Genomic DNA, 16,881 nt, shown 5'->3' with positions numbered 1-16,881 from the left:
AAGAAAAGAAAAAATGAGAAGAAAAGAAATTTATAGCCTTTGAAAAAGTTTTACAAGAAGAGTTAAGATTTTCAAACTAGGCCAGCTCTCTATACTTTCTTTTCTTGAATGAGATATAAACCCAGCTATGAAAAATCATTAGTACACAAGCCACACAGAAAAGCTGGCTATTTTGGAAGAGAGGACACTCTACTAAAGCCATACCTGCTGCATCTATCACCCAGAACACCATTTTGCTGATGGTCCCACTTCACCACCCCTCTATGATTTTCTTCAGGGACAACAATCTGAACAAACTTAAGGTACACTGAATTGGTGATTATTATCACCAGGGCTTTTTGGAGCAAGTGCAGGCACCTTCCCATGCATCCTCCTTTTCCAGGAGGCCTGGCAGGTGAGAATATGCCTCACAAAAGCTGCAGTATTAGTAATAGTGCTTTGAATTGCCTGATAACTTCGTTTGTTTGATGCTTTTATCTTATTGGAACACACCAATTGAAATGGACAGCTAGCAAAAAGAGCTTGCTTCAACAATTGAATTAATGACTTCATTGAAGATACAATCATTTTCACAATTGTGCTTGCCACTGTACTTTCTGTTTTTTCTTTCTAATATTTTAAACTTTCTTCCTTTTTCTTTTCTTTCATTATTTTTAATAACTCCTCTCACTTATCTAAAAACAAATGTATTATGGTCAAATATGTCAACTATGTGATGCATTTTCTTTAAATATAGTTAAACAAAGAAGTGTTAAAAGAGCTTCTTTAGACTGGCTCACAATATGAAGCTCACCACAAAGAGTAATGGTGCAGTTAGGAGAATAACTACACTAACAACTATCATGACAATCTTAATGAGTGAGAGAAGTAGAATGCCTGTCTCGAATACAGGCAAGGATTGGGAAGGAGGCATTGGTGGTGGGAATGTTGCACTGGTGAAGCGGGTATTCTGTTCATGACTGAAATCCAACTACAATCATGCTCGTAATCATGGTGCTTAAAAATTTTTATATATTAAAAAATGAAAATAAACAATAAAAGCAGAAACATAATTCAATAAAATAAAAATTAGGAAAAAAAGAGCTTCTTTAAAAGGGCATATTTCTTAGCACTTTGTCACTGAGTTTGATACTCACTTATACTGCTTGGGGTTGACCTTTACTAGATTAAGAAAGGTCTATTTATTCCTTGATTGTTAAGGGATTTAATACTTTTTAAATAATAAATTAAGGTTTCATTTATAGTGAATTTTCTGTTTTAATTCAGGTGAATTTTTTGCATGTATATAGGCTTTTATTAAAATCTGCTATTTACTGATGCAGGTACCTAAGCATTATCTATAATACAATATCTTCTAACATTAAGCCAAAGTTTTCTTATGAGGATAAAACACTTTTATACTTTAATATCCTATTTTGTTTTTCTTTTAAAGTTTTCTTAATTACCCTCTTCTCTCTCTTATTATATTGATTTATATTATGTTATATTTTAAAACTAGCATAGTTATTTGTACTACTAATTTTAATACATATACATACAAAAAGTGAAAATAGAAGGAATTTTGTTTATTTTGTTTTTGGGAGCGTGCACCTGGTGATATTTAGGGGGTCACACCTGGCTCTGCACCCAGAAATCAATCTAGTAGTGCGCAGGGGTCATATCTTGATCCACCATGAATTAGATCTTGGTCAGCTGCATGTAAAGCAAGTACCCTATTCACTGTACTACTACTGCTCCAGTCCCCAAGATACAGGTTTTTGAAATAAAATTTTTTTTTTATAAACCCACTATTGATTTACCATTTTGTAGAATTTTTAGAGTTTAGTTTTAATCATCTACAGGTGTGTGGATATTAACATCTCCATCATAAATTGAAAGTACATATATAGGGACCAGAGAGATAGAATGGAGGTAGGGCATTAGCCTTGCATGCAGAAGGATGGTGGTTCAAACCCCAGCATCTCATATGGTTCTTTGAGCCTTACAGGAGCGAGTTATGAGTGTAGAGCCAGGAGTAACCCCTGAGCAAAGCCAGGTGTGAAACAAAAAACAAAAAAGTACATATACATACATACATACATACATACATACATACATACATACATATATGAATACCAGATCTTAAGACTTGGACATAAAGACGCATAGTGAAGGAACAACAAATGGAGACTTTTGTATTTTTTTCTCCCACAAAGAGAGCACAAGTATCTTAAAAGCCATGCAATCCAAATTGGGAAAGGAAAAGACTCACATCAACATATTCATGATCAAATACACAGAAGCCAGCAAGCCCACTAATACTGGTCACCTGAACTACAAATGTGGCAGCAGCCACAAGATAACCATGAGAAATTCAAGGAGAAGTCTCTGCAGATGGAAAAGGGATCTTTCAAGTTTGCATGGTCTTAGATAAACTGAAAGTTGCATGCAACTGTGATATTACCATTGATACCTGCCTGTGAAAATACAAGAACAATATATATTGTTATTATATAGTATTAGAGTTTAATATAATATGGTATAATAATATAACATATCATATGATATGATGAAATGTATATGATATATAATATAGTATATAATATATACATTAGTATAGTATAATATACTATTCTACTGTATATACTACATAACCATCATTGATCCCCCAGGATACAAAGAGTTTATCAAAAACTTGATTATGGGCACATCTCAAACTGACTATACTGTCCTGATAGCTGCTGAATCTGTATGTAAAATCACCCCATGCACCATATCTCCAACCACAGGTAAATGAGTCTGGATCATGCATAAAATAATCCAAACCAGCCTGAGGGTGAAACACGTATAGTCTGGCAATCATCTACCTCATATATCCAGCAAGTTGCCTGCCAGAACTGTTTTCATTGAGAACACCCCCAAGTGGGGCAATAAGTACATAATAAAGGCAGATAGTTCAAGCTATCCTAGGCTGTCCTACCCAGCTTTATATTATAAGACAATCTTTGTTTTGGGTGAAACCAATTTGTAAACAAACAGATACAAAGAAACCAGGGGTGATCTTTGTTTTGGGTAAAATAAGGTATAACCTAACATCTGTGCATGAACATACCCTCCGGCTTCATATTGGATGTGAGACATCTAATAGTTGGTATTAGCAGAATGGATTCCACTGAATCACCTTACGGACAGAAAAGATATAAGGAAATTTTTTAAGAAAATCAACACCTACATTAAGAAAATTGTAGGGCCAGAGCAATAGCACAACAGTTGTGCATTTGCCTTGCATGTGGCTGCCCTAGCATGTATGTGGATTTGATCCCAAGCATACCATATGGCCCCCAAAACTAGGAGCTATTTTTTAGCACATAGCCAGGAGTAACCCCTGAGCATCACCTGGTGTGGCAAGAAAGCAAGAAAGCAAGAAGAAAGGAAGGAAGGAAGGAAGGAAGGAGGAAGGAAGGAAGGAAGGAAGAAGGAAAGGAAGGAAGGAAGGAAGGAGGGAGGAGGGAGGGAGGGAGGGAGGGAGGGAGGGAGGGAGGGAGGGAGGGAGGAAGGAAGGAAGGAAGGAAGGAAGGAAGGAAGGAAGGAAGGAAGGAAGGAAGGAAGGAAGGAAGGAAGGAAGGAAGGAAGGAAAAGGAAGGAAGGAAAAGGAAGGAAGGAAAAGGAAGGAAGGAGAAGGAAGGAAGGAGAAGGAAGGAAGGAAAAGGATGGAAGGAAGAAGAAGGAAAAAAGGAAGGAAGAAGAAAAGAAGAAAGAAGAAGAAAGAAAAGGAAAGAAAAAAGAAAGAAAGAAAGAAAGAAAGAAAGAAGAAAGAAAGAAAAGAAAGAAAAAAGAAAGAGAAAGAAAGAAAGAAAGAAAGAAAGAAAGAAAGAAAGAGAAAGAAAGAAAGAAAGAAAGAAAGAAAGAAAAAGAAAAGAAAGAAAAGAAAGAAAGAAAGAAAGAAAGAAAGAAAAGAAAGAAAAAGAAAGAAAAAGAAAGAAAGAAAAGAAAGAAAGAAAGAAAGAAAGAAAGAAAGAAAGAAAGAAAGAAAGAAAGAAAGAAAAGAAAGAAAAAAGAAAGAAAGAAAGAAAGAGAAATAAAGAAAGAAAGAAAGAAAAGAAAGAAGAAGAGAAGAAAGAAGAAAAAGAAAAGAAAGAGAAAGAAAGAAAGAAAGAACGTAAGAAAGAAAGAAAGAAAGAAAGAAAGAAAGAAAGAAAAGAAAGAAAGAAAGAAAAGAAAGACAGAAAAAGAAAGAAAGAAAGAAAATTGTAACCATCCACATAGCATTTGTGCCAATTTCTGGTTGGAACAGTGACAACGAAGCCAAGTGTTAATATACCATGGATATCAACAGTAAAGTTACAATAAAGATGGTAGTGCCAGTGAAGCCATGCTGTTGAACTTCTGGATTGCATCCTGTTACCTACTCATCCAACTGATAAGTTCTTGTGCTTGCCCCTCCAAGATGTCTATAAGAATGGAGGGCCCTGTGGGGGGTTACAAGATTGCTGTTTCTGTGGGACATTTAAGATTAATGTTCTCAAACATAGAGAGGTGGTCTAGACATTTGCTCTGGTGAATTATTACAACTAAAGTATAGGCTACTCAAATGCATCATGAAACTCTTAGTGAATCTGATAACAACATGGACTTCCATATCAAGGCATATGCCTCTTGGTCTGATATTCCACAGTGTAGTTCACCATAACTTATTCAGCAATTCACCTATTGAAATTTATTGGTTTTATTTTTTACCATTATGAAAAATGTTGCAGTTGACACCTTATAAATGTATCATATAATTTTATTTCTTTAGGAAAGGTTCAGAACAACAGTACAGTAGATAGGGTGCTTGCCTTGCACACGGTTTACCTGGGTTTGATCCCTGGCATCCTACATGGTCCCCTAAACCCAACAGGAGTGATTCCTGAGTACAGAGCCAGGAATAATCCCTGAGCACCGCTGGATGTGTCCCCCAAACAAAAACAATCAAAAGAGTGTGTCTCTCTCTTCTTTTTTATTTAAACACCTTGATTACATACATGATTGTGTTTGGGTTTCAGTCATGTAAAGAACACCACCCATCACCAGTGCAACATTCCCGTCACCAATGTCCCAAGTCTCCCTCCTCCCCACCCGACCCCCGCCTGTACTCTAAACAGGCTCTCCATTTCCCTCATACATTCTCATTATTAGGACAGTTCAAAATGTAGTTATTTCTCTAACTAAACTCATCACTCTTTGTGGTGAGCTTCCTGAGGTGAGCTGGAACTTCCAGCTCTTTTCTCTTTTGTGTCTGAAAATTATTATTGCAAGAATGTCTTTCATTTTTCTTAAAACCCATAGATGAGTGAGACCATTCCGCATTTTTCTCTCTCTCTCTGACTTATTTCACTCAGCATAATAGATTCCGTGTACATCCATGTATAGGAAAATTTCATGACTTCATCTCTCCTGACAGCTGCATAATATTCCATTGTGTATATGTACCACAGTTCTTTAGCCATTCGTCTGTTGAAGGGCATCTTGGTTGTTTCCAGAGTCTTGGTATGGTAAATAGTGCTGCAATAAATATAGGTGTAAGGAAGGGGTTTTTATATTGTATTTTTGTGTTCCTAGGGTATATTCCTAGGAGTGGTATAGCTGGATCATATGGGAGCTCGATTTCCAGTTTTTGGAGGAATCTCCATATCGCTTTCCATAAAGGTTGAACTAGACGGCATTCCCACCAGCAGTGGATAAGAGTTCCTTTCTCTCCACATCCCCGCCAACACTGTTTATTCTCATTCTTTGTGATGTGTGCCATTCTCTGGCGTGTGAGGTGGTATCTCATCGTTGTTTTGATTTGCATCTCCCTGATGATTAGTGATGTGGAGCACTTTTTCATGTGTCTTTTGGCCATTTGTATTTCTTCTTTGTCAAAGTGTCTGTTCATTTCTTCTCCCCATTTTTTGATGGGGTTAGATGTTTTTTTCTTGTAAAGTTCTGTCAGTGCCTTGTATATTTTGGAGATTAGCCCCTTATCTGATGGGTATTGGGTGAATAGTTTCTCCCACTCAGTGGGGGGCTCTTGTATCCTGGGCACTATTTCCTTTGAGGTGCAGAAGCTTCTCAGCTTAATATATTCCCATCTGTTAATCTCTGCTTTCACTTGCTTGGAGAGTGCAGTTTCCTCCTTGAAGATGCCTGTAATGTCCTGGAGTGTCTTGCCTATGTGCTGTTCTATATATCTTATGGTTTTGGGGCTGATATCAAGGTCTTTAATCCATTTGGATCTTACCTTCGTACATGATGTTAGCTGGGGGTCTAAGTTCAATTTTTTGCAAGCGGCTATCCAATTGTGCCAACACCACTTGTTGAAGAGGCTTTCCTTGCTCCATTTAGGGTTTCCTGCTCCTTTATCAAACATTAGGTGATTGTATGTCTGGGGAACATTTTCTGAGTATTCAAGCCTATTCCACTGATCTGAGGGCCTGTCCTTATTCCAATACCATGCTGTTTTGATAACTATTGCTTTGTAGTACAGTTTAAAGTTGGGGAAAGTAATTCCTCCCATATTCTTTTTCCTAATGATTGCTTTAACTATTCGAGGGTGTTTATTGTTCCAAATGAATTTCAAAAGTGCCTGATCCACTTTTTTGAAGAGTGTCATGGGTATCTTTAGAGGGATAGCATTAAATCTGTATAATGCCTTGGGGAGTATTGCCATTTTGATGATGTCTCTTAAAGATGCTGGTCTTGGTTCAGCTAGAGAGATATACAACAGGTAAGGAGATGTCCATGCATGTGGTCAACCTGAGTTCAATCCCATATGGTCCTTCAAGCATTGCCAGGAGTAATTCCTGGGTATAGAATCAGAAACAAGCCCTGAGCATCATCAGGTATGGTCCCAAAACAAGACACACATAAAAATATATTCATTGTGGCAATGTGGCTGGTGAGACCAAAAGAGACACTTCAATGGAAGTCACTGGCTTCATAGCTCAAAAGATTATTCTGTACCTTCCAAGTCAGATTAGTGCTGCATATACACTTCTGCTGGATTGTCACATAGCTTACCTTGCTTGCAAGTTTGCTGAACTGAAAAAGAAGATTGATCATTGTTTTAGGAAAAAGCTAGAAGATGGGCTTAAGTTCTTGAAATATGGTGATGTTGCCATTGTTCATAATGGTGCCTGGAAAGCCCATGTGTGTTGAGAGCTTCTCTACCTCCCTCCCTCTGGGTCATATTGCTGTCCGTGCTATAAAGTGGACTGTAACTGAATGTCACCAAATCAGTGGACAAGAAGGCAGCTAGAGCTTGGCAAGGTTACTAAGTTTGCCTAGAAGATTTAGAAGGCTAAATGACTATTATCTCCATTGCTTGCGATCCCAGTCTCAGAACTCTATTTCAATCGGCTATTTAAGATTAGTAGTAAAGGACTGGTTAATGATACAAAAAAAAATACATTATTAAACCTTCAGAATGAAAGGAAAATATTTTGTGGGCCATTTGTATATGAGTATGTGTATGTAAGAATTTTAAGTTGACTATTTTTTAAATATTAGTGCTATTTAATAGAAATAGCTTGTCGGAATTTTGAGACCCATAAACAGATTCAAATGAGGAAAACAAAAAGACTTGAAGATTTTGTTTCTGTGCTCACCTGGGAGAAAGTCCAGAGAGAGGCCCTAGGACATGAGCCCTGTGGCAACAGTGCAGTATTAGAATAATATATGCATGAAAAGGATAAGTAACAGTATTATAAATCCTGGTATAAATCAATAAAAATGGTTTAAAGAATGAAATAAATACACTTCTACCTTAAATGAACAATTCTTTTGAAAATTTTCTTTCCTGATGTACCCATTTGCAGAGGAAGATATTACTATTGATAGTCTCCTTGGTAGCTAATGCTAAGATTATTAAATACTAACTGCAGGCCAGAGCAATAGGACAGTAGGAAGTATGATTGCCTTGCAAGCTATTGACTGTAATTGATGCTTGGTACTCCATAAGGTCACCCAAACTGAGTATGAGTGGTCCTTCAGCAAGCCCTGAGCACAAATGGATGTGGCAAAAAAAAAAATAGAAAAGAAAGAAATGCTGACTAAATGTAATCATGTAGTACACCATACAACATAAAAGTCATAGAAAGAAAAATCAGAATCAAAGTAAAAGAAAAATATTACTAAAACAAACTCAAGAAACAAATAGTATTATATTGAAATAGTATTACAGATGACACTAGATTGGGATACAAAATATTCAAAGAACAGTTGTAAATTGACAGAGGAAGAAAATATCTAACAAAATGAAGAGGTAAAAATAAGTACAATAAGCAGTTCAAACAAAACTCAAAGTGATTGTTAAAACATTTTAAAACACTCAAATTAATAGAGAAGTAGTTAAAGCTATAGTGAGGTATCACTTTATACCTATTTTATTGTGAAAATTAAATATGATGAAATTACACTTCAATATAAAAAATGAAGGAAAAGGAATACGTCCATTCATAACAGCTGTACTTGTTAATTGCTTTTTGCCTTTTGGAAAGCAATCTTGCAATATCTATTAAAATTTTAGTGTACTGCTCCTTTCCCAGAGAAATAAAACTACAAGTAATGAAATAATGATACATGTAGAAGGTGCCAACTGCAACATTTTTCATAATGATAAAAACCAAAAACAAAACAATAAACTTCAATAGGTGAACTGCTAAATACGTTATGGTAAACTACACTGTGGAAATCAGACCATCACTAAAATAATAATTTTGAGTTCTAGCAGTTAGTTTTTTTAGTGATGTATTATTTAATGAATAATTCAGGCCATGGACATCAATCTATAATTGTTACTATTTTGTAAGACAAAATTTAACAACATATGAGATCTTCACATCTTTCCATGGACATATAACCATGAAGGAAAATAGCAAAAGATAAATTCTAAACTGCCAACTTGGATAATGTGTGGGTAGGATAATAGTAAGAAGGTTGATATGAATGGAAGGGCAAAAAAAAAAAAAAGCAAAATATAGATGGGCTATTAAAGAGGTCAAAACAAGGGGCCGGGAAGGTGGTGCTAGAGGTAAGGTGTCTGCCTTGCAAGCGCTAGCATAGGTTCGATCCCCCGGTGTCCCATATGGTCCCCCAAGCCAGGGGCGATTTCTGAGCACATAGCCAGGAGTAACCCCTGAGCGTCAAACGGGTGTGGCCCAAAAACCAAAAAAAAAAAAAAGGTCAAAACAATAAAAGTGTATAATATGCTTGGCTCATTCATATGCTAAATAAATTGCATATACCTACTGTACATCTGTATAATATATATCAAAAGAAATATTGAGAATGCTGACCATAATTATTGATATTGACTCAGATCCTGACCAGCATCTTATTGTAAGAGTATTTTCATTATACAAAGATTATGCATCTATTATAAGAAGATTTGAAAATATACAGATGAAAAATAATGTCTGGAGAAGCTCAGAAGCTATTTTTGGCTCTGTACTCTGGAGTGACCCTTGGCAGTGCTTGAGGAACCATACGCAATGCCAGGTGTAGAACCTGAGCTTATGACATGCAACCAAGCACTTTACTTTCTGTACTAAATCTCCAGCTAGCCCTGAAAAATAACTTTGAATGAATCCTGCATCTTCCGAATCTAATTCCATCATCCAAAGATAGTTAATTTAGAAGTATTTTTAACAGTATATTATTATTTTTTCTGCAATATCAAAGCCAGAGCTTCCTACATGCATGGCAGATGCTAAAATTACAAAAGTTTAAAATCTGTTTGATAATTCATTATCATTTTAATACCATACTTTTAAACAATTAATATTTCTTATAAATTTATGATCTCACTTTCTAAGAAACATAAAAATCATCACACTATATCTACACATCAAGTCCTTGCACAATTGTGTTCTTCCTAAATTACTCTGACAAAATTTGTCAAGGAAGCAGATGGGCATCCTAGAAATTAAACTACTCGCATGTTCTGTGGGTTTTTTTTTCCTTTTAAATCTGTAGCAAAGCTGTACATAACCCTTTTCCTCTAATACACTTGAACATCTTCATTTTCTAGTTAACTAAAAAGAACACAATTGTACTACAAATCATAATTCCACCCATCAAATGAATTATTTGTCTTTAATGTGATTTAATAACATTTATGCAGTTAATACTACAATAGCATTTTCCTTCCATAATTATTATGATTTGAAAATGAACTTTTGGTTCTCTATATAAGTGTATTTAGTACATAGTGTATATAGTGTTATATATATTATATATACTGTTATAGAATAGTATGTAGTGTGGATAGTATATATAGTAATAAAATTACATTTTTGTCACTGCTGTTATTTTTGGTGCTACTCAAGGGTCCTGTGGGGTGGTGATGCCAGAACTGACTCAGGGATTGCCTAATGCCAAGTATTTACACTAGGCTTTGAGCTCTCTATCCCAGATCAATTAAAATTTAAGACTAGTTTATGGCCATCAGTGTACAACAAATTTCCAAAGGAATTTGGTGTTAAGAATTTTTAGATCAGGGCCAGAGTGATAGCCCAGCAGTAGGGCATTTGCCTTGCACGCTGCTGACCCATGGTCAAGCTGGGACTAACCTGGGATGGCCTGGTTCAATCTCTGGCAACTGGGAAAAATCAATTCTCATCTACTTAATATTTTAAAGACTTACTTTACAGTAGGTTCTTCTTTTGATTCTCATTATCTTCATTTAGCATAGAGAATGAGTAATCCTATTTCACATTCCCAGGGTTTTAGTAATGTCCTTGGTCAAATTAATTAGGGCATCCTGTCACCCTAGCTAATTCCTTGAATGGCCAACTATTTACTAAATGGTAACTAGATCACACACACATCCTACTTTCTTGATAGTTTTTAAATAGTCAGAGCCATAAATACACCCCATTTCTCCATCAGATTTTATTCATACATGTCTATACTTTTGGCTATTCACAAAATAGAATCAAGTTTATTTGCAATAATGCTCCTGGAAGATTTTGGTCTAAATCCTTTTGTTTTGGTTCCTGTTTACTAAAACTTGCTGAGTCCCAAGTGTTCCTTGAAATGAAAGTTAATCTGGTTTTTTTGTTTGTTAGTTGGTTTTAATTGTTTTATTTCTATTGATTCATTTTTTTTAAGGCTAACAACACATCCTTTTGATGAAAAATGAATCTGACTGGGATTCTGTGAAGTGACTGTTGTCATTCTAATTAAATACACTTTAAAATAGTGTCTGAGGGGCTGAAACGATAGCACAGCATTAGGGCATTTGCTTTGCATGCGACCCAACCAGGGAGGATTTGGGTTTAATCCCCAGGATCCCATATGGTCTCCAGAGTCTGCCAGGAGCAATTTCTTTTTTTTTGTTTGTTTGTTTGTTTTTGGGCCACACCCGTTTGATGCTCAGGGGTTACTCCTGGCTATGTGCTCAGAAGTTGCTCCTGGCTTGGGGGACCATATAGGACACCGGGGGATCGAACCGCGGTCCGTCCAAGGTTAGCGCAGGCAAGGCAGGCACCTTACCTTTAGCGCCACCGCCCGGCCCCCCAGGAGCAATTTCTAAGCACAAAATCAGTAGTAACCCCTGAGTGTACCGGGTGTGGCCCAAAACCAAAAAAAAAAAAAAAAGGATTTGAAGCACCTATGCTTTACAAAAAATTATTAATAACCAAGTTTCATACATACAATACATACATACATTCCAATACCACACACTCCAAATTTCCTTCCACCATTGTCCCTTCCCATTAACACCCCCATCCCTACCATGGGTAACCTCAGTTCTGTAGGCAGTTCTCAAGTTCTATTTCCTTTGACATTTTTTATTCCATTATTATGCATCTTTATACCCACATAGGAGAAAAATCACTCAGTATCTGTCCCTCTCCTTTTGAACTGATTTCACTCAGTATGATACTCTTTAGTCTAGATCAATCCTAGTGGCAAATTGCATGGTTTTCTTTTTTATAGCAAGTAGAATTCAGTTCTATATGTATTTAATAATTTGTTATCCAGTCATCTGTTCTTGAATCAAAGGGCTAAATCACATTCTTCTTTAATTTTTTTGGTTTGTTTGGGGGCCTCACCAGTGGTGTACCTGGCTCTGTGCTCAGAAATCACTCCTGGTGGACATGGTGGACCATATGGAATGCTGGAGATAGAACTGGGGCTGGCCAAGTGCAAGCCAAATGCCCTATCTGCTATATTATAGCTCTGGTCCTAAATCACGTTATTTTATGAAACAAGGATCATGTCTGTGAGCCTGACATATCGACTCATTTTAGCAAAACTTATTAGTTATAATGATCCAGTGACTTCTAGCATATGTTACATCATCTATTACATTTTCTTTTCCCCCTGCTACTGTAATAGGTTTCAGTATAGCTGTATCTTTATTACTTTCTCTTTTTCTCATTTTCCTCAATGAAAAATGGTCAATTAATTGGCTTTCAGAAAGAGTTATGCAGAACTAGTCCAGGGGTACAGAGAACTGATTGCATGAGCTATTTCTCATAACCTCAAAGTTTCACATTTAAAAAAATATTACTTTCCAAGTTACTTTCAACATAGTTCAAAAAGTCCTTTATGCCAGGGAGATATTTCCAGGCTTGCAAAAAGCTTTCAAGTCTTGGAAAAGTGATTCAAAGCCAAGGGCTTTGTCTGACTGTTTCCCCTTTTACAGCAATCAGCTAGCTGTTTGCTTCACCTAGATACAGGCGAAAGAACATTTCCTGAGTGCTAGAAGAAGCAAATATCATTGTATTTCTTTGGATGGAAAGGCCACTTTAAAATTATCTCTTTGGGGCAGAGGTATTATACCATTACCAGAATTATCAGAGAACAAATGTACATCATAATGGTCTAGAATCGATTCAAAGTTTAAAATTCTAGTTTCACATCTTACCCACCAACATTCCTCAGTTTGTACTTTTGTCTCTCATTTGTAAAACAAATAATACAACTTCTACATTAGAGATTGTTGCATACTTAAGGGAAGTCATATGTCAAAGGATCGATATAATTGATTAGTAACCATAGTAAATTATGTGTTTGTCTTAGTATTCCTAGATCGGACTAAATGAATACTAGGCATCTATTTGGAGTTGGGGAGGTTTGCCACACTCAACAGTGATCATGGCTTATTTCTCTCTATCTTATTAGGGATCACATTCCTATACTCTTTCTCTGGCCCACTATTTTTGGGGGGATCCCAAACTGGAGGTGCTCAGTGGCCACTTCTAGTCTGTGCTTAGGAACCAGGCCTGAAACTATACTCAGGGGCCATGCTTGGTGGTGCTGGAAGACCATACACAGTGCTAGGATCAAAACCCAAGTTGTGGGCCCGGAGAGATAGCACAGCGGCATTTACCTTGCAAGCAGCCAATCCAGGACCAAAGGTGGTTGGTTCAAATCCCGGTGTCCCATATGGTCCCCCATGCCTGCCAGGAGCTATTTCTGAGCAGACAGCCAGGAGTAACCCCTGAGCACTGCTGGGTGTGGCCCAAAAACAAAACAAAACAAAACCCAAGTTGTGGTCACAGCCAAATGCTAGTCAAGGCCCTAACTTCTATACTATCTTTACACAAATTATTATTATTGTTTTAGCAATGTATAAAAAAGTGGAAAACTTAAACCTAATTGTTTAACATCACTAGAAAAGACAGCACTAGAACCTATGATCCCAAAATGGATGTAGGCAGATGGAATAAAGCCTACATTATTAACAATAATTAATGTTAATAATTAATATATTGTTATTATTTAATATGATTATGCAGTGATCATTTTGAGAATGAGTAACCTTTATCTGTAAATTTGTGTTATAGGGATAAATCATTTTCTGGCACAACTTTGATCAAATATATTTATTTTTATTTAAACACCATGGTTACAAGGTTGTTCATACTGTTTTTTTTTCCACAGATAAAGTTGTTCATGATTCAGTTACAGTCATACAATGTACAAAATGTACTTCATCAGTGCACAGTTCCAGCCACTAATGTCAACAGCTTCCCTCTCACCCTCTTTGATGTCCTCTTTCTTCCCACCCACCCTGGCCCACCTGCCTCTGGACAGGCATTGTACCTCTCTCTCTCTCTCTCTCTCTCTCTCTCTCTCTCTCTCTCTCTGATTAGACATTTTGAATACACTATCCACATTTATGAATTCAATTTTCTGAAAACCAGTTTTAACCATTGTCTTCTTCCCTTCTGAAAAAGCTCACGCTCCTTTTTGGCCACTTAGCTCTTCTTTTTATATTCCTTCTCATTTTTTTAGGGAAAGAAAGAGGTAAAGAAATAAAGAAAAATTGTCACCATTGACATTAAAAAATATGCAGTCTTAACAATAAAATTTGTTATTTTTATTAATGTTTTCTTTTGGAGTTGTTCCATTATATGAAATAAAATTTCATTATATGACAAAAGAGTCACTTCTGACTCTGGTTCCATGTGATACCACGTAGTATGATGTCATGATAATAAAAGCATACACTCCAGTCATCACCTCACTACCATAATGAAATATTTTAGAAAAAAAGCAAATAGAATCTCTCTGAGATAAGAATATGAAAAAGCAGCTTAATTTTTGTTATAATTTCTTGGAGTAGACATACCCATCATTACTTAATCTATACTAAAATAATTTGTTTTCTTTTGATACAAATATTTAATTACCTTTTAACTAGAATGTGGAAACAAGTTTTCAATTTATTTGTGTTTATTTATAAAATAAACTAAACATTTTTAAAAAATTTTAATTTCATTGAAACTATTGTGATTTACAAAGTCCTTCATAGTTGAGTTTCAGACATACAATGAATCAGAGCCAAACCCACCACCAGTGTCTGTCTCCCTCTACCAATATTCTCCAAGTTCATTCCATATCACCGCTCAGCTCGTCACTGTAACAGGCTTTAACTTTAACTTTTAATTTTAGATTATTAAAGTTCGGGTCTCTTGATTCCATTGTTGTTTTAAAATAATTTGTTAACCCTTTTGTTTCCTATTGACTTTAAATCTTAACCTAAGAAATTACGTCTTAATTATTATTACGTCCCAAGTACTTTGCTGATTCTTGACACTTATTAGTTATGTAAAAAGTATTTGTTTAATTTAATTGAACTAGAATACATAATATGCCTAATCTACTTTAGATGAGTCTTTCTTTGAGCATCTATCACATAAAAATGTTGATTATAATTATACCTAGTTATCCTGGGTTAAGGGAACATGAATTGAAAACATACAAAAGCAATTAGAATAATGCGAATATACCTTGAGAATAATACAAACAATTGCTTCTAATTATATTAGACATAACCTTTGAGATCATTAAATACTTTCATGCATGTCATTTGTTCTGAATAATAGCAGCAGCAATTCTAAATTAAATGTTATATTACTATGCACATTACATGTCATTGACCCAATGGAATATTTTGCTAGATTATAACAATGTTTAATTCAAATTAATATTTTTAAACTCTGGTTTTAACAAGTTTCTTACTATAATTTTACTACACTTGATCTTAGCCAAAAGGCCGAGAAGCAATACTCTTACTATATTTTTGACTTGAAGTAACACCCTATTGTGCTCTCATCACATCATTCACCAGGGCACCATATGGTGCTGAGGGATCAGATCATACATAGGCCATCCATATTCTTATCTGAACTCACTGAGCTATCTCTTTGCTCTCTAAAAACTTATTAATGGATGGGGCTGAAGTGAGAGCACAGTGGTAAGGCTTTGCCTTGCATTTGGCCAACCTGGGATGGAGCCGGGTTCAATCCCTGGCATCCCATATGCACCTGCCGGGTGCGACCTCTGAGCACAGAGCCAGGAGTAATCCCTCAGCACCACCAGAAGTAGCCCCAAATCCAAAAGTAAATAAATAAATAATAAAAAGTTTTTAATGGAGAGGATACTTACTTCCATTGTTAAAGTACAAAGCTATACCCCATCTTAGTTTTCATCAGTTCTTTTTCATAGATCTAATGTAAGTTTTTATTTGCTCTGATCAAAATTTCCATACTTTCTAATCTGGTTCTACTGCTTTTGGCTGGGAAATGTGAGCTGTAAGTTTGGTCCAATAATGAATTGTACTCTTCCTTAAAACATACAAAATAATTAGCTAAATTTTCTCCTTCCATTTTGTTGTTGTGAAGAGAGATGAAACACCTTAGATACTAATTTTTGTTAAGGTAGTAGGGATCCCAAATGGGCAACCTGGATCACATTTGTCATGTAAAAACAGTGTTGGGAGATCAAATACAGGGCCTCATTACTGAATCTCTGAGATATCTCTGACATCTGAGATAGCTCAGATATTTCTGAGACTGCCATTGAGATATCCTTGGAGTCTTTTGCTGATCCTTTTTATGCCTACCTATGCATTATGGAACTTAGGAGATAACTTATTAAAATAACCTTGTTCTAGGGCTGGAGAGAAAGTACAGAAAAGAAGTCATTTATCTTGTGTACACCACCTTCTGGTATGATCCCCAGCTCTACCTGTAATCCCCTAAGCAATGCTAAGGGTAATTTTGAGCATGGATCCAAGAGCAAGTTCTGAGCAAACTGGTAAGGTCCAGAAAACAATACAAAATAAAACAATGTTTTCATTATAAAATTCTGTGTATGACAAAAATCTTTGCATAATATAATTATGATTTCTTATAATGTACTTTAAACTATTAACTTTTCCCTGATAGAACCATCCAATTTTTATCTTTGTTTTATATTTTATGAACATTGCTTTAGATTTTTATTTCTCATTCAGACTTGAGAATGAAGTGGTGATTCTTAATTAACCAAGAACAGGTTATCTATAAGGATTTGTACTTTGGTTCAATGCCTTTATTGACAATGACATGATCTCCTTTAATCTGGAGCTCAATATAACAT

General features: G+C 35.9%; 2 pseudogenes; one reads left to right on the top strand and one right to left on the bottom strand.

The window, feature by feature from the left end:
• The first annotated feature begins 2,218 nt into the window (after positions 1-2,218).
• LOC126025871 (elongation factor 1-alpha 1-like) lies at positions 2,219-7,308 on the top strand (annotated as a pseudogene).
• An 8,076-nt stretch (positions 7,309-15,384) lies between these two features.
• On the bottom strand, positions 15,385-15,526 carry LOC126026525 (uncharacterized; annotated as a pseudogene).
• Positions 15,527-16,881: the final 1,355 nt, after the last annotated feature.

The sequence above is a fragment of the Suncus etruscus genome, chromosome 13 (genome assembly GCF_024139225.1).
Source record: "Suncus etruscus isolate mSunEtr1 chromosome 13, mSunEtr1.pri.cur, whole genome shotgun sequence".
Classification (NCBI taxonomy): Eukaryota; Metazoa; Chordata; class Mammalia; order Eulipotyphla; family Soricidae; genus Suncus; species Suncus etruscus.
This window is presented reverse-complemented; position numbering and strand designations above follow the sequence as displayed.